At 45.5% G+C, this 16,352-nt stretch overlaps 1 protein-coding gene across 1 annotated transcript in view; it reads right to left on the bottom strand.

Annotated features, from left to right (window-relative positions):
- Positions 1-16,352, bottom strand: part of LOC135219225 (uncharacterized) — a 111,079-nt gene that overhangs the window by 21,726 nt on the left and 73,001 nt on the right. The window lies entirely within an intron of this gene.

The following is a 16,352-nucleotide window of genomic DNA, read 5'->3' as shown; positions in this document are numbered from 1 at the left end:
GATCCCTGGGTGGGGAAGACCTCTCTAAAATCTATGAGTAATGATATCTCTCAGAAGGTGAGATATCAATACCCTTCAGCTTCAAAACTAGGGCAAGTGCAGCTCTGTAGTCTTACAGCCGAGACAGGAGAGCGCCTCTGTAGGGAAGAGAGAGGATGAAATCCATGACCTGTTGAAGAGTGACTCTGACTAGAGAGATACCCTGTCTACGACACCAGCCACAGAATACGGCCCACTTTCCCTAGTATCTTGCAGAGGGCTGTCTGAGGCATCCTGCCATCTCTGCTTGCTCGGTGAGAAAATGTCTCGCTCGCAAGAGCTGATGGATATCTCCCAGCTGTGAAGACACAGGGAAGACAAGGTACCATTCTGCCTGTGGCTGGCACAGCAGTTCTATCATGGGGGAATCTCTCTCGGTGTCTCGGAGAGAAGAGCCAGAAGGTTGGGAATCAAAGATTCGGGGGTGATCAGCATGCCAATCCCTGCTTGAATCAGGAGACAACGGGGGAAAGGCATAAGCTTCAAGGATGTCCCATGGATGTTGGAACGCTTCCTCTGTAGCTACCTTATGGGTACGGAACAATGGAAGAGAGGGTTTTAGCAAGTCTATGACTGAATGCCCCCAAAGGCTGAACAAACTTTCCACCACTTCTTGGTGAAAAGACCGTTCGGTTCCTACCACCTGATTCTGGCGTCTGAGCTTGTCAGCCATTACATTCCTCTAGTCTGGAATGCATCTGGTTGACCGCTCTATCGAGTGTGCTGTTGCCCACTCGAACACCTGCACTGTCAAGATGAAGCTTAAGAGAGGTAAGTCCCTCTTGCTTGTTGATGTATGCCACTACTGTAGTGTCGATCATCAACGCCACAGTGTCCTATCACACGTTCCCAAAACTCTTGGAGAACCAGGAAGGCTGCCTTGAGTTTCAGGATGTTGATGTGAAGGTGCTTGTCGTGAAGTTCTCGCACCTCTGCAGTCTACAAAGCATCCAACTCTTCAGGGACAACAGGCAATTTATCACGATGAGCCACAACTGAGCAAGGTGTTCCTGTCAAAACAGCTACTGCCTCATTGCCTACCTGAACATGCTGGTACTAGAGATCAAGGGAAATTCTTGTCTATCAGCATGCACAGGTACCGCATCCGCTGCTTAGGCTCAAAATTGGACTTCTTGCGATTTATCCAAGTCTTCAGATCCCAGTGAAACTCAAGGAGTCTATTCCTGTCCTGTAACAACTGCGAACGGGAGTTCACTAGGATCAGCCAATCATCAAGATACCTCAAAAGACGTATCCCGTGTGAATGCCCCAAAGCTGAGACCAGGTTGAACACTTGTGAACACCTGGGGAGCGGTCTAGAGTCCGAAACAGTGTTCTGAATTGGTAGACCATCTCCGCGAGGATGAAGTGGAGGTACTTGCAGTATGATTGTGGATGGGTATATGGAAAAACGCATCCTGCAAGTCCACCATCAGCATAAAGAAGCTTTCGGTGATGTGGAGGGCTAATGCAAAAGCCTGGGTAACGAGACTTTAGTTCACCGAGTGGGTAATCCTCTGTTACAGCCTGACAGTGAAGAAATTCTTGGAAGAGAAGCGCCTCCATCTGAAATGTCTGCTGTTGTTGGACAATGCCCCTGCTCACCCTCCTGGCCTCGAGGAAGATATCCTAGCTGAGTATTCATTTATCAAGGTTCTTTATCTTCCGCCTAACACCTCTCCTCTCCTCCAGCCCATGAACCAGCAAGTGATATCGAACTTCAAGCTGTATACGAAACATCTTTTCAAGAAATGTTTTGACATCACCGATACCACAAACCTCACCTTGCGTGAATTTTGGAAGAAGCTTTTCGATGTTGTGATATGCATCCGACTCATCGATCAAGCTTGGCAGGAGGTTTTGAGGCGAACCTTGAATTTTTCGTGGAGGAAACTCTGGCCTGATGCATTATCCGCCCGAGACTTCGAGAGATTTGACGTGGGCAAAGCTGGTGCTGCAGATTCAGGAACAGTTGACAATCCTGAAACTCTTTGCAACCAGATCTTGACGAGATCGTTTCACTTAGCAAGTCCATGGGGCTGGTCGTCGATGAGGACAACATCAATGACCTTCTCGAGGAGCACCAAGAGGAGCTTACGATGGATGACCTGAAGGAGTTGGAGCCATGCAACATACCATCGTTCAAGAAGAGTTCTGTAACAGGCGGGCGAGGAGGAGGAGGACGACCCTATGACAACGGCAGAAATTAAGGATGTTCTAGCTGCTTTTCATAAGATGCAATCATTTGTAGAAAAGAAAAAACACCCGAAAGGGTTACACAGGCCGTATGCTTGCCGCAGTTCGATGACGTTTGTTTGCTCGAGTCATTTCAGGACATGTGAAAAACAGGCAGAAGCAATCTTCCTTGGATAGTTATTTTTTATTTTTTACAGAGGCCTTTAGTAGGAGTAAGCAAACAGGAAGATCCAAGTGATACTATGAAAAAAACAGAAAGTTGAAAGTGGTGAAGAAATTGAAATTTTGTAAAAAAAAAAAAAAAAAAAAAAAAAAAAAAAAAAAAAAAAACAAAAAAAAAAAAAAAAAAAAAAAAAAAAAATTAATTTTAAGTTTTTTGTAAAATTAAGTGTTAATGTTTTGTGCCATTTGTTAATGTGTTTCGTAAAGTATAGTGTTCAAGTTTTCTGCCATTTGTCCTCCTCCTCTGTCGCCACTTTTGGAGATCGCCTCACTCGAAAGGTAAGGTTCCCCATTTTACTACATACGCACGTATGTACGTACTGTATTTCTTGTATACCATGTACACTAATACACTTTACTTACAGGTATGTAGTTCACATTAGTAGTATATGTAGTTTAAGTTAGGTATTGAATGGTCCAAATTGTTGTATTTCATTGCTTAATGGTCAATTTAGCTTTATTATAAAATTACTGGGGGTGTTTTTTTGTAGGGCTTGGAACGAATTAGGCAATTTACATATAAAATGTGGTTCAAGATACGAAAAAATCAGGTTACAAAGACCGCCTCGGAACAGATTAATTTCGTATCCTGAGGTACTAACTGTAGGAAGAAGACAGAAACAAAACAAGAAGAAGAAAGTAAGCAGAAAACATAAAATGGGTAAGAAGAAAAAGTTTATATGAATAGAAGTTAGTAAAATAGAGGAAGCGCCTTGGGAAGAGGCTGATGCAATTTTAGACACAGGATGTAAATAGACAGTTTGTGGGGAATTGTGGCTAGCATGCACTAATGTGGGGTTTGATCAGAAAGAGTTGATGAGAATGAAGGCTACTAAGACAGTCTAATAAAGTATTTAATTTTGGTGAGTCATCATACAAATCAAAAGGAGTAATGGAAATACCAGTGATACTAAAAAACAAAAAGTTTAATTTGAAGACAAATTTTGCAGGTGATGTATCATGGCTGGTATATATATATATAAAAAAAAAAGTGAAATGGGTATGACCTTAAATTTGAAAGAAAATTGTATTATAACAGAAGTGTTATGGGAAATAAAGGTAAAAATAAGAGATGACAAACAGATTCACTTACGATTAACAATATTGAGTTCAAGATTAACATTATTGGGGAGGGAGGTAGAAATGTTACTGGAAGGTTTTAAGGGAAAGAGTCTGAGGGAAATTAAAGGTGCAAATTCTGAAATTACATCTAGTTTGGTCATGGAAGCGGTGATAAAATATGGAAGTAACAGAGGAAGCACAGTGGAGTGAAGGTTAGAGAGAAAGAAGAGGAAGAAATAGAAAAGTTACCGACAGACCTGACTGCCTAACAACCTGATTGCAAGTTGAGGTATGTAAAAGATACAAAAGAAACCCAGCTAAAGCAATAGCAGGATTTTCTTGGAGTAAAACATTTAATGAAGCTGTTGCAACAGATGCGGGGTAGTTAGAAGAGAGAAAGTTCTTGGTAATGGTAGATGTGGCAATGAGGTACTGTCAGGCTTTTTGGATAAAAGATAAGAAACCAGAAACTATTATAAAGGCACTTTTTAATGCATGGTTTGCTATATTTGGAGCGCCTTCCAAAATAGCTAGACAACGTGGGAGAATTTCAAAATGAAAAAGTAAGGAGTATGGTAGAAAGATGGAATATTAAAGTATTGGCCACAACATCAGAATTGCCATGGAACAATGGATTATGTGAAAAGACAATAGGCATAATCAGATGATGAAGTCCATAGCATTAAGATGGGTAGTGAGTTGCTAGGGAATGCTTGATAAGTTATGGAGGTTTCTCTCCTAACCAAATAGTGTTTGGATAAAACCCTCTTCTGATTAATTTAATGGGAGAAGAGAGTTCAAGTCACATAAGCAGAAAGGTATGCAAGAGAGTATAGTAAGGGATACACTGAATGCAATGCATAAGGCCAGAGAAGTGTTATTAAAAATGTGTCTTGTAATAAAATAAGAATTGCCTTAAATAAAAACATCAGAGAACATAAATTTGAAAAAGCAGTAGTGGGAGATGAGGTATTCTATAAAAAAGAAAATGAAAATGAATGGAGAGGACCAGCTCAGGTAGTGGGAGTATCAGGGAATATGGTAGTGGTTAAACATGGAGCTTCTTCAAGAGAAGTAACTAGAATATATGTTACTAAGATTCAAAGACTATCACCAGAAGCAGAAAAGATACCTATAATATATAAATCACATACATATTGTGAAAGATAGATACGATGCCTCAAGTGAGGAATGCAAGTAGGCAGGGAGGAAAGGAGACATTAATGGGCTGGAGAAGGAAAGCTGACACAGGAGAGGCTATAGAAAGAGATGTGGTAGAGGAAATAATGGAAGATGACAGAGAAAGTGAGTTAATAGAAGAGACACCAAATTCAAAAAGGGAAATAGAGTTCGAGCTATAAACAATGATACAGGGCAAGTAGACTAGAAGAATGGACTATAATAAGTCTTGCAGGAAAAATATCAAACAAATCTTAAGCTGATTCATACAATGTACAAGATTCACAGTCAGGTGCCAAGGGATGGGTTAACTTAAGGGATTATAGTCATATACAAAAATTAAGATGAAGAGGTGTTGCTAGGATTTGAAAATAAAGGCATAACTGAAGAGAAAACAAGGTATATGAGGAGGTAAATGACATTGGACAAAAAGCTATTAACTACAAGCTGGATAGTAACTGAAAAGGTAAGGGGGGTGGGGGTGGGGGGGGGGGGGGGGGGAAGGATATGTAAAACAGATTTGGTAGCAAGAGGTTTTGAAGAAGCGATGGCTGAATGGGAAAAAGATGCTCCTACATGCAATACTGAAATTTTAAAAATTTTGTTTGACAATAGTAAAATTGAAAGATTGAAAGTGTAATACATTAATGTAAAAACTGCATGTTTATAAGGTGACGAAATATAAAGAGAAGTCTATTTAAAACCACCTAGGGAAGATGGTTGGAGTGGATTATGGAAATTGAAAACTGTTTATGGGCTTAAAGATGCAGCAAAAGTATGGTATGTAAAGTGGTTTACAAGGTAGTGGATGGAGCGTTAAAAAGATTGAAGGGAGCAAGTAGGGGGGGGTGGGGGACTAGAATCTAATATATTCTTTTGGAGGAGAAGTAGACTAGAACCCAATGTATTCTTTTGGAGAAAAGACAGTAAATTGAATGGTATTTTACGTACACATGTAGATGATTTTTACTACGGAGGAACTGAAGGATTTTTAAAGGAAACCATTACAAAATTGAAAGGCAAATTGCAAATAGTGGAACAAGAAAGTAAAAGCTTCAAGTATATGAGTAATAGTAGAGCACAAGGAAAACAGATTTTGTCTTACTCAGTGGCAGTATATAAGTTCTATAAGAGAACCAGATGCTAGAAGATTTACAGGTAATAGGCTGAGAAGTCCTGTCTTGCTCGAGGTAGTAAGGGGTTATGTCACAAATTGCCATCCAAGGATAAGTTGTAAATGTTTTACAATAAATATACTAGGAATTTGTTCCTGGTTTTATTTCTGATCTTTTATGATATAGTTTGAGCTGTAATTTCAATTTGACAAAATAAAATAAAATAAAAAATATTAGAAAGAATGCTTATAACTTTGTAAAATTAGTGTATTTTTTACGACTGTCATAGTGAAAAAGAGGCCTGCAAGGGGTGCGAAATATTCACTTACAACTTCCCATAGGAGGTACAGACATTTTTTTTAGATTTTTTATACCATGTGAATTACATATCTTCCTCCTCCTTGACTTTTTTTTTCAGTTTTTCTCTTAAATTGGTCATCCTTAAATTTAGCCCAGTCATGGGTGTATACATTGGCCTATATTAGTCCAGACTGTGAGTTAAAAATGTCTTTTACTAGATGAGCTATCTCTAAAGAAGTGAACGTGTTCTTGGCTGAAGCAAATGCCGCCCCTCTTGAAGAATCAATAAAACTGGAGAAATCCCACTGGGAGGGGGCAGAGTCTCCCAGGGAAGGAGCTTCACCCATGGCATGAGAAAGGTACCTTTTCTTTGACAGTCAAGAAGGTGGAGCACAAAACGCAGAATTGCCAAGACTCCTCTTCTCTGACAGCCAACTATCAACACTTGACAACACCTTCTTGGAAGAACAGGGGATAACCATTATTAGTAGTCTGGCTGAACCTGATGGTTGCCTCATCATAAAAGCAGAACCCAGAGATGAGGGGGCCACTAGAAAGAAGAATGTAGGGTTAAAAAGTATTTCATCACCAAAGTAAGCAGATATCAGTTGATCTTGAATGTTGTCATCTTCCTGTGACAAAATCGAAGAAGGAGCTAAAACTGAAGAATCTTGAGTAATAATGAAGAGGTCTTCAAAAAGTCTAAGATACTGATAAGGTTGCAGGCTGATGTGTTCCAAAGATGCATCCTGAGCAGCAGTAGTACTCCAACTCGTCAAGTTTGACTACAAAGAAGGCAAATGATGCTTGGATTGAGGTGCCAAATGCTTTACAAGTGGTGGTGCCAAGCCAACCGCAACAGGCACAGAAGCAGGTGGGGGAGGAGACCCAAGGGCACCCATCAATCCCGAAAAATCCTCAGAAATAGGCGAGTATTCAGACAAAAGCCTACCAAACACTGAATGCTACTTAGCACTATCATGAGTAAACACTGAAAACTTGAAATGCAACGCAATCTCTGGCACCACTGACCTCTTGGCTCCCGCCGGGTGTTCGGGCAACAAAACACACTCTGACCTCACAGAGCACTCAAACTGCGCACACAATTATAATTAGAACACTGGTGTCCACAGGGTGCTTAGAAAACACTTTGTATTCATCACTCACCGAACGAACATTCATCTATCACTGCGTGCTCAACTCCTCCCATGTGCTCAGTAGACACTAGATGCTCGACAGACACTGGACACTCGGAAGACTTCTTGCAAGAACGCACAAGATGAAATAATCGGGAACCACTGCACTTCTTTGTTCCCAAAAGCTACAAGATGGTTCTGGACTAAGCTTGTGATCTCTGGAGCACTTACACAGCAGCAGGAGCGAGGACTTCGGAGCTGCAGGCCTTTTAAGCAGCCTTGAAGACTTCTGAAAGCACTAACTACATTAACCGACCAACTTGGAAACTTAAGCCACTACATGATAAAGTGTGCACATCCACCTGGACGCCTTTTCAGTGGCTGTCCTTCGAGTCCTAGGAAAGAACAACAGGCTTGGTTGAGGGGGCAACTACCCGCAGGCAAACCCCACGACCTTCCTTGGACTTACAGTTTGCCTTCTCTCAGGTTTAGGGGTTTTGACTGTGACCTTCGTCTACGAGCGTCAGTGGGACGGGCAACTACCTCCTCCACTGACACATCACCTGCACGAATATTAGCACTCACTTTAGACATAAGATCCTTAACCAATGTAGTGAGTTGAAAGTGAGACTCAAAAGTTATCTGAATTTTTATTTTTTTTAATTAATTTTGTTTTAAAAAATTTGGTTTTGTTCTGCTTCATGTGTGTCAATATTTCATTCCACTGCTAGCTGTCAATTGGTTTTTCCCCACAGGTGTAGAAGCTTGCCATTCAGGTGAGCTTCCTATTCAAGAGCTGGAAACTTGAAACTTGGTCACCAAATATTTTGTGTCTAAATTGATATGACATTAACCTGAAACACTTAATTTTAAATGATCTGGATGAAAGTTCTTGGGAAAGTAATGTTTGTTTAAATATTGTGCACCAGTATTCCTTTTCGTTAATTATTGAAACGGATTGAGTTTTGTTTCCTTTCTTTAATAAAGAACTATTTTTATACAGAGGGATTTCAATTGCATAATAATTCTCTCCTTGATTTAAAATAAGTCCTTTTTTTGGTTTTTTGTTTAGAGAAAATAAATTACTTTTCCACTCTTTTGGTTTTTCATGGCATAACACATATAACAAACCATATTTTACCAAAACTACTATTTAGGATATAATGAAAAATTTTTTAAGGGACTCTTGGGCCAGTTTGATCCTGAAATCTAATCCAAAAATGACAATTTGTCGAAAATTGCATGTTTTTCCTAACTATACAAACCTGAGGTCCTTTAACAATAGGAAGGTAACTAGCGGCAGCTGGACGGTCGTAAGCTTCGAACAAGGGGAGAAACGGTAGTTAACTGCTTGTCCGATCGTGCGCGCGCCCGAGAGGTGAAGAATCACTTTTGCTTTAGGCCCATGCAAAAGTTGCAGAGTGAGGGGTGGCAATAAGGTGGGACTATATGTAAAGGACCTCAGGTTTGTATAGTTAGGAAAAATGCAATTTTCGACAAATTGTCATTTGTTCCGATACGTAATACAAACCCTCGGTCCTTTAACAATAGGAAGAACTCACATTCTTTGGTGGGAGGAATCTGAGTCTTTTTGGTGAACAGACTGGTGTTCGTCCAACCCTCCCGGTAGTGCCTCCCTGGGTCGTAAGAGCAAGGGAGGGATCCAAACCTCTGTCCGATGATCGGGGTGTGCACCGCAGGATCAATGGTCAGACCTCTGGGCCAAGTACTAAGAGAGAGGCAAGATCTCTTCGTACCAGCAAGCAAGAACTTGTTCCTGTTTGCAAGAGACAATCATAAAATGATGGGTTTGTCTCAAATTGGCATCCACTTCCTCCCCCCTTGTTGGAGGAAGTGGTGGATATTTACTCCTATCCCTACTGAAAGGGATAGGAGATGGTGCTCTATTGAGTAGCTCACCTGCATCTCGTCCTTACCCAGCAGGGTGACGACCGTGTCCCTCTACCCAGAGGTAGAGGGAAGAAAAAGATGAAGAGGAGCCAGTCACACTCTCATTCCTCATCCATTCTTACGGTCACACCAGGACTCGATGCTGTTCAGCCTGCGAGGGTCTGGGTTAACTACACAACGTGTTGAGCAACCACCACGGTTTCCCAAGGAAAAAGATCCAAGGAACTGTGGGCAATATCCCAAAGGTAGAAGGGGGTGCATGCGGTCCGGTTGGACCAGGCGCCTGCCTTCATTACCTGCGCCACGGAGAAGTTCTTGCGGACGCGAGAGAATGATGAAGAGGCGTCCACACTATCCTGGGGTGTCGAGTTTCTTCAGACAGCTCCGTCGCGCCTTCACGGAAAAAGGACAAAGGAGCATAGCCTTCGTATCGGAGGCGGTGAAGTCCATTAGGGAGGGTATTGTGAAGGACTCGAACCAATCGTCAGTTACCGAAGGGTTCTGAGTCTTCGCTACGAAGATCGGTACGAAATCGAGCGTCACAAATCCCCATCCCACCTTTGTGCTTGACTTCTCAAGAGAAGTCATGCAGTTACCTAAGACGAAAAGAAGGGAATAGTCGTATGACCTATCCCTCTTCTCGACTTTGGTTATGTACAGTACTCATACTGACAAGCTATTAAGACGAAGTAATGATTGCTCTGTAAGAACCGAACTAAGTCCACAGCATAATTCGTAACTGACTCGGCGCTCTGACAGCTGCCGACTGACTGGTTCGGAATCAGTAGAGGCAAGTTGTCCAAGCATCCGGGTAAGTCACGTGACCTTCGCCCTTTAAAGTTATGCTGAGAGACCAAACAAATAAAATATTTGTTAGTCACCGATGCCGGACGGCGCGGCGATGATTCTCTTAATGCATAAGCTCAAAAGGCGAAAGTCATTGCCTTCAAAAGACCCCAGATGGTCCCTGCTGGCAACGAAAATCGTCATAGACGTTGAATCTCAGCTTAAGGAGAAACAACACTATGTGACGTTGAAGACGAAGGTAGGCAATGAATGCAACCTACGTCTTCCAGCTGAATCGAGAGAAGGAATCTCAAGATTCTAACCTGTGCTTACAAATGACTGAAAACGCTAACCGCCATTTCATTGCTGTCCGGTGTGCAGTGAAAGCGGGCGTTCTTCAGTAATGAAACACAGGGGAGATCCGCCTGAAGAACTGCTTCTCATGGGCTGAACGTTTGGAAGTAGAGCTGGCAAGTGTGGGAGTAGGCGATGTCTTTCAATACATCTGCTAAACCGGGTGGGGTGAACAATGAACAATTGCACACCTCCGAATACAAGATATTTTGAGGACAAACTCAGATTCCGCAAAATCATTCGCATTAATCGAGATACGATGCAGCAAGAGACTATTACAGAATTCTGTTACCGTGCAGTAAACGAAAGATGAGAGTCGAATAGATATCTCTGGTTTTAAAAGTTCTCTCAATACCGAAGACAATGAATACTAGCGTCACGCAGTAGATGGTCATTCATGTATGCGAGGGGGGAAAAAAAAAAAAATCCCCGGTAATCAGAGACTTAAGTCCGTGATTGTTGGGCAGAGATACGGTTGGTATTCAATCAAAGCAGTTGAGAAAGACATAACCAACCGTGCATCTCGAAGCGGCAGCTGGTACTGAAATGCCTCAGGCAATTCAATACGCAGTAGCTGTCGCTGACTCGTCATCCTGAGTTGCCAAGTAATCCTTTCCACGAAGGAATGCGTTCGGCTAGAACCACCGAGCATAAAAAGATATGCTCGAGCAATTATATATGCGAAACGAATTTCGGCGTAAATATAAAAGCTTAAATGGTGTTTGTTGTGACAACACCATAAGTATATAAAATTGAAATTGGAAACTCCTGGGAGGTTGCAGGCAACCCCGAGTTGCAGTTCAATTAGAATACTTTTCGTCTAAGTCGCAATCCGTAGAATAACCAGGATATGCGCCTACCCCTCGGACCATTCAACTGCTTAGCAGAATCATGTCGCGAGGTTAATATACGTAGTATATTTGTAGGATTCTGACAACGTCTCCATCCTAAATTCTTTCCTTCAAGAAAACAAAATAAGATTGGAGATCGACCACCTTCGGTCTCGATCAAAGAGAGTGAAGAAGTCTTCCTCGAAGGAAAGCTTCAATGGTGAACAGAATACTAAGACGATAGTTCAAGCCAAACTGGATATTCCGTCCGTTCTTCTCTATTCCAGGTTGGTCGCCTAATGTGAGATAGTCTTCTTTCAGCAGCAGTCTTCTTCTCTAATGCTAGAAATTCCAGGAATTTGAGCATAGGCGAGGTTCCCGATTATCGTGGAACATATCGGGGGGATTCTCGTCTTGCTCACTTTGGACCGTGGTCTCGCCTAAGTGTTTGGAGATCGTAAGAAAACTCTAACACTCTGAATGCGCTAGAAATTCCGTAGAATTCTGAGCAGTCTGCGAAACCCCACCGAATTCGTCAAACGATATCGGCTGGTGGTCCTCTCGATTCCCGTAGAAATCGAGAATGGGGCAGGATCCCTCCTCAACGACCGGGGCTTACGTCAGGTAGGACCCGAAGGTCCCCCGGTAGCGCAGTCCCCAACGTGGGATCCTACAGAGAAATCTCTGTAGGATCCCTCCCCTTTCCCTCGTAGCCGTAAGGAGAGAGGGAATGGGGGAGGAATTGGATACTCGCTCGCCTTCCCCAGTGGAACTAGCAGTTGGAGAAGACACGTAGAAACGCCGCTGTCGCAGTAGAGGAGGTGGAAGTAGCTTGATCGACCGGCCAGAACTGAGAGAGCCTTCTTGTCCGGAGACGAGAGACTCTGGTTCAAGACAGAATTCGGCCCAAAGCTCCTTCCCGATCGCGGCAAACCCACCGTCGGTTGGGTTCCCTCTCGGGCCCCAAAACGACTCGAGCAGAGACATGGGCTCTGCTGGTGGGAGCGGCGATCCTTCCCCAGGTCGTTGGTGCTGACGAATCAGTGCAATAACCTGGGCAAAGTTACTCTGAATCTCGGAAGTTACAGCGTCTTGAGGAGTAGGACCGTCCAGTCCCTCCAACAAGAGCAGCTCCCAAGACCCTCCTCCTTCAGAAGAAGGATCAGCAACAGATCCCTGACGGTTGCCAAAACTCCAATCACTTGCGCGTACGTCCTGGCTGGTCCTAAGACCATACCTGGCACGTGCGGCGTCGTGACGGGATCGTGAGCGGCGCATCTCTCACGATCACTCCCATATACCTCGCTCTTCCTGGCGTATGCCGAGGAAGTTGAAGGTATCGGAGAGACATAACTGACGCTACCCCCTCCCTCCCCCCCCCTGACGGTCGCCGTCCAATCACTTGCGCGTACGTCCTGGTTGGTCCTAAGACCATACGTGGCACGTGCGGCGTAGTGACGGGATCGTGAGCGGCGCACCTCTCATGATCACTCCTAGCTTATACCTCGCTCTTCCCGGTGTAGCCCGAGGAAGTTGAAGGTAGTGGAGAGACCAGCCCTTGACGCTCCCCCCGCCCCGCTTCGCTGGCAGGGACCAGCGTACGTGGGGGGCTGCAGCCGATCACCAACCCGCGGTGGGGATCGATCTGCAGGCCTGGCCGTGCCGCTCACCTGTGGCGAGCGGCTCGACTGAGCACGTCGACCCCGGTCCCGTGCGTCAGACGAGCTGCTGCTGGTCACCGTATCCGCCCGGTCCCTGTGGGGGCGGCGGTCAGGTGACCTGCAGAGCTCGCTTTCGCGGTGAGACCGGTGAGCGATCTCGCGGCACGTCAAACCGCTGGTACCAGCTGAGGCTGGTACCGTCGGTCGAGGGGACCTGCGGGACCTCTTCCCAGCCTCAACCCGTGGCCGGTCAGAGACCGTCACGTCCACCCGAGGTCCACCGGCCTGGTCGCTACGAGAGCGGCCGCTGGCCTGGCGAGAGTCACCTGAGCGGCTCTCGACAGTCTTCTGCTCCGTGCCTCGGTCATGACGCTGAGCGAACTCAGGCGTCTTAACTTTGGCTGCACGGTCACCCGAAGGAGACCGTACACTCGGAACTTCTCGCGGACGAGAAACCGAGCCGGTACCTGGCTTAGCAGCAGAGCTGCCAAGACCAGGCGAGGGTGTACCAGCGTAGCTAGCACACCCTTCGTCCCCGTCTTCTTCTTCTTCTCAGAAGGGGAGACGGGCCCCGTTCCCGAAGGAACAGGAGGACCAGCAGAAGAACCCCCCCGTCACACCGGAGTGTGACGAGCCCTTCGAAGTTACCGAAGGAGTCTTCTTAGGGGAAAAACCGGTTACCAGCTGGTCGCTGCGAGAGCGGCCGCTGCCTGGCGAGAGTCACCTGAGCGGTTCTCGCCAGCCTTCTGCTCCGTGCCGTGGTCTTGGCGCCGAGCGAACTCTGGCGCCTAAACTTTGGCTGCACGGTCTCCCGAGGGAGAGCGTACACTCGGGATCTCTCGGCGAACGGAGAGACCGAGCCGGAACCTGGCGTAGCGGCATCGCCGCTATCACCAGGCGAGGAAGTACCAGAGCTAACCGATACTCCTCTGGATTCCCCCGTCTATTCTCTTCCTTACGGAAGGGGGGAGACGGGCCCCCCCCGCTCCCGAATGGGAGACAGGAGGACCAGCAGAAGGACCCCCCGTCCCACCGAGGTGGGACGGGCCCTTAGAAGTTCCCGAAGGAGACTTCTTAGGGGGGGAGGCAGCCTTCTTCTTCTCCGGCTTATGGGCCTTAGAAGTCGAAGGGGAAGAGGCAGCAGCAGACGAAGACGAAGATGACACCTTCCTCTTCTTCGTCAGCTCACGCAGGAGGGACGTCGTCAGGTCCTCCATCCAGGCCGGAGTCAGGCCTATTGCCGAAGCAACACGGCCCGACTGCACCTGTCCGGAAGGACCTGGGACCTGTGGGGAAGACACCATGGGCATGACCAGCATGGACAGGCGCAGGAAACCCAGGAGCAGACAGGAACAGCAACCAGCTCAGGAGCGGCAGGAACAGCGGCAGCGGTAACACAGAAGGGACAGCCAAGCCAGTAGCGGGAAACCACATCAGCGACAGGTACGGCAGGCCCAGCCATCGCCTTGTAGAATCATCGGCAGCCAGCGGGAACCTGGGTACTGGCGGCCGGTCCAGGGCAAGCTGCTGGAACAGCGGAAGTCTGGGGCAGGCAACACGAAGAAAACACAGGCGGCGGCGGCATACCCCTCCTCGGTACGGCAGCGACCGGCCCTAGAAGCGGCAGACGGCGTCACCGACACAGCATGGGGAGTGTAGACCAGCGGGGGAAGCAGCATAAGCGGCCGTGGAGGTTGTAGTGGAGACCACTCCAAGGTCACCGCCCCAGACCTCGCTAGACGCTGCAGCAGATCGTGGATGCTAGCCCGCCCTGCAGCCGCAGTGGCCCATACCTGTCCAAGGTCGTCTCCCACGGATGTAGCACCTGCGGTAGCACAGACAGATTAGTAAGAGGGGTTCCCTCACGCACGGGGGGGAGACATGCCCCACCCCGAACGCAAGGAAGACCCCAAATACAAAATACAACGAAGAAGCTGAGCGGGGGGCAGGAAGGAAGACGAAGAATCAGATACCCAAGGGAGTCGCGGGAGAGCTTTCCGACGACTTCCTGGCAGACCTTCGCTTCCCCTACCCCCGCACAGCAGTGAAAAGTAATATTGAAAATGAAACAGAATACTGCCCTTGCGATTCACTTCCATAGAACTTAAAGGGGAAAAGATCAATTTACGGGTAAGAACGGAAACTTGATCCAAATAATATGATGCTATCATAAAATATATATGAAAATGAAACAGAATACTGCACTTGCGATTTCACTTTCACAGAAAATAATCGTAAGGATCAATTCCCGGGTAAGAGCGAAAATTGATCCAAATTAAATTATGCAAATAAATAAATGAAAAATGAAAAGAATACTGCATTGCGAATCCACTTTCATTTTGCATTTTATCATATAAAATAAAAGGCTCGTGCCGAGCGCAATCACGCTCTCCGGTAACGAACGCACAGGGCAAAAATATAATGAAAAGTACTTACATTTTTCAATTACACACTTTCGCCCAAAATACATGACTCGGCGGTAGCGTCGGCACCGAGACATAATTCAAGGGTTCAATTCATGAAAGAGAGGAAATCGCCGCATCTACGGCGATAGCTCCATGTTGGTTCATAATTAAGTAATGAAAATGAAAACAGTGTACTTACAGTTTCATTTTCAAGTCAAACAAACCATTAGTAGAAAACACAATATAAACAAAGCATACGACGATGAAGCGGGCAGAGAGCGATGACGAACACGTCCTTCACACCCGCGGCCGAAAGCAAAAGTGGTTCTTCACCTCTCGGCGCGTGGGCGCGCGCACGATCAGACAAGCAGTTAACTACCGTTCTCCCCTTGTTCGAAGCTTACGACCGTCCCAGCTGCCGCTAGTTACCTTCCTATTGTTAAAGGACCGAGGGTTTGTATTACATATCGGAACAAATATTGGGCTCTTCAAGCTGGTGCCCAGAAAACTGAAAACTGTGACGATTATGCTGTGACCAGAAGAACCTGTAGGAACTAGGCAGCAGTACTATATGGCATCTTGTTACTTCACTGAAACCCCAAGTTGATTTACAGTATCTACCAAAAAATTAAACTTCTTATCTCCTCTCACTTCGAGTCTGGCAATGGCACTGGGACTGGAAGAAGGGGAGCCAGGTACAGAGTGTGGTTGGGAGAGTAAGAGGACTAGATATGAGACAAAAAGCAAAGGTGTCACAGGAACCAGAATTACAGGAGATTGCCTAAGCTCAGCTTTAACAGCTGCATTTCTCTCCTTATCACTTTACAATTGATTTAAATTTGAAGTCAAAATCTTCCCTTTACTCTGGTCCCATTCCCTACATTCTTCACAATTAAGGTCAGGAGTGCAAACTTGTCCAATCTTCTCCTCTACAAGAACTACATATAGTATGGGTGTCATATTTTGCAGAAGTCAATCTAGTATTGTAGCCTTTACTGCAATACCGCAAACTATGCGAACTTGAGTCCAACATAATACAGACACAATCACAAGAGTCAAGCTAAGCTAAGCGAAATATGATTAGCACTACCAAAGAGCCAGTGAATGCTTCAACCATCAGATGAAAACTAAAACAAAAGCTACCCAACAACTGCGT

Source organism: Macrobrachium nipponense, chromosome 1 (assembly GCF_015104395.2).
Source record: "Macrobrachium nipponense isolate FS-2020 chromosome 1, ASM1510439v2, whole genome shotgun sequence".
Classification (NCBI taxonomy): domain Eukaryota; kingdom Metazoa; phylum Arthropoda; class Malacostraca; order Decapoda; family Palaemonidae; genus Macrobrachium; species Macrobrachium nipponense.
The sequence above is the reverse complement of the archived record's forward strand: the minus strand, read 5'-3'. Positions and strand labels throughout refer to the sequence as shown.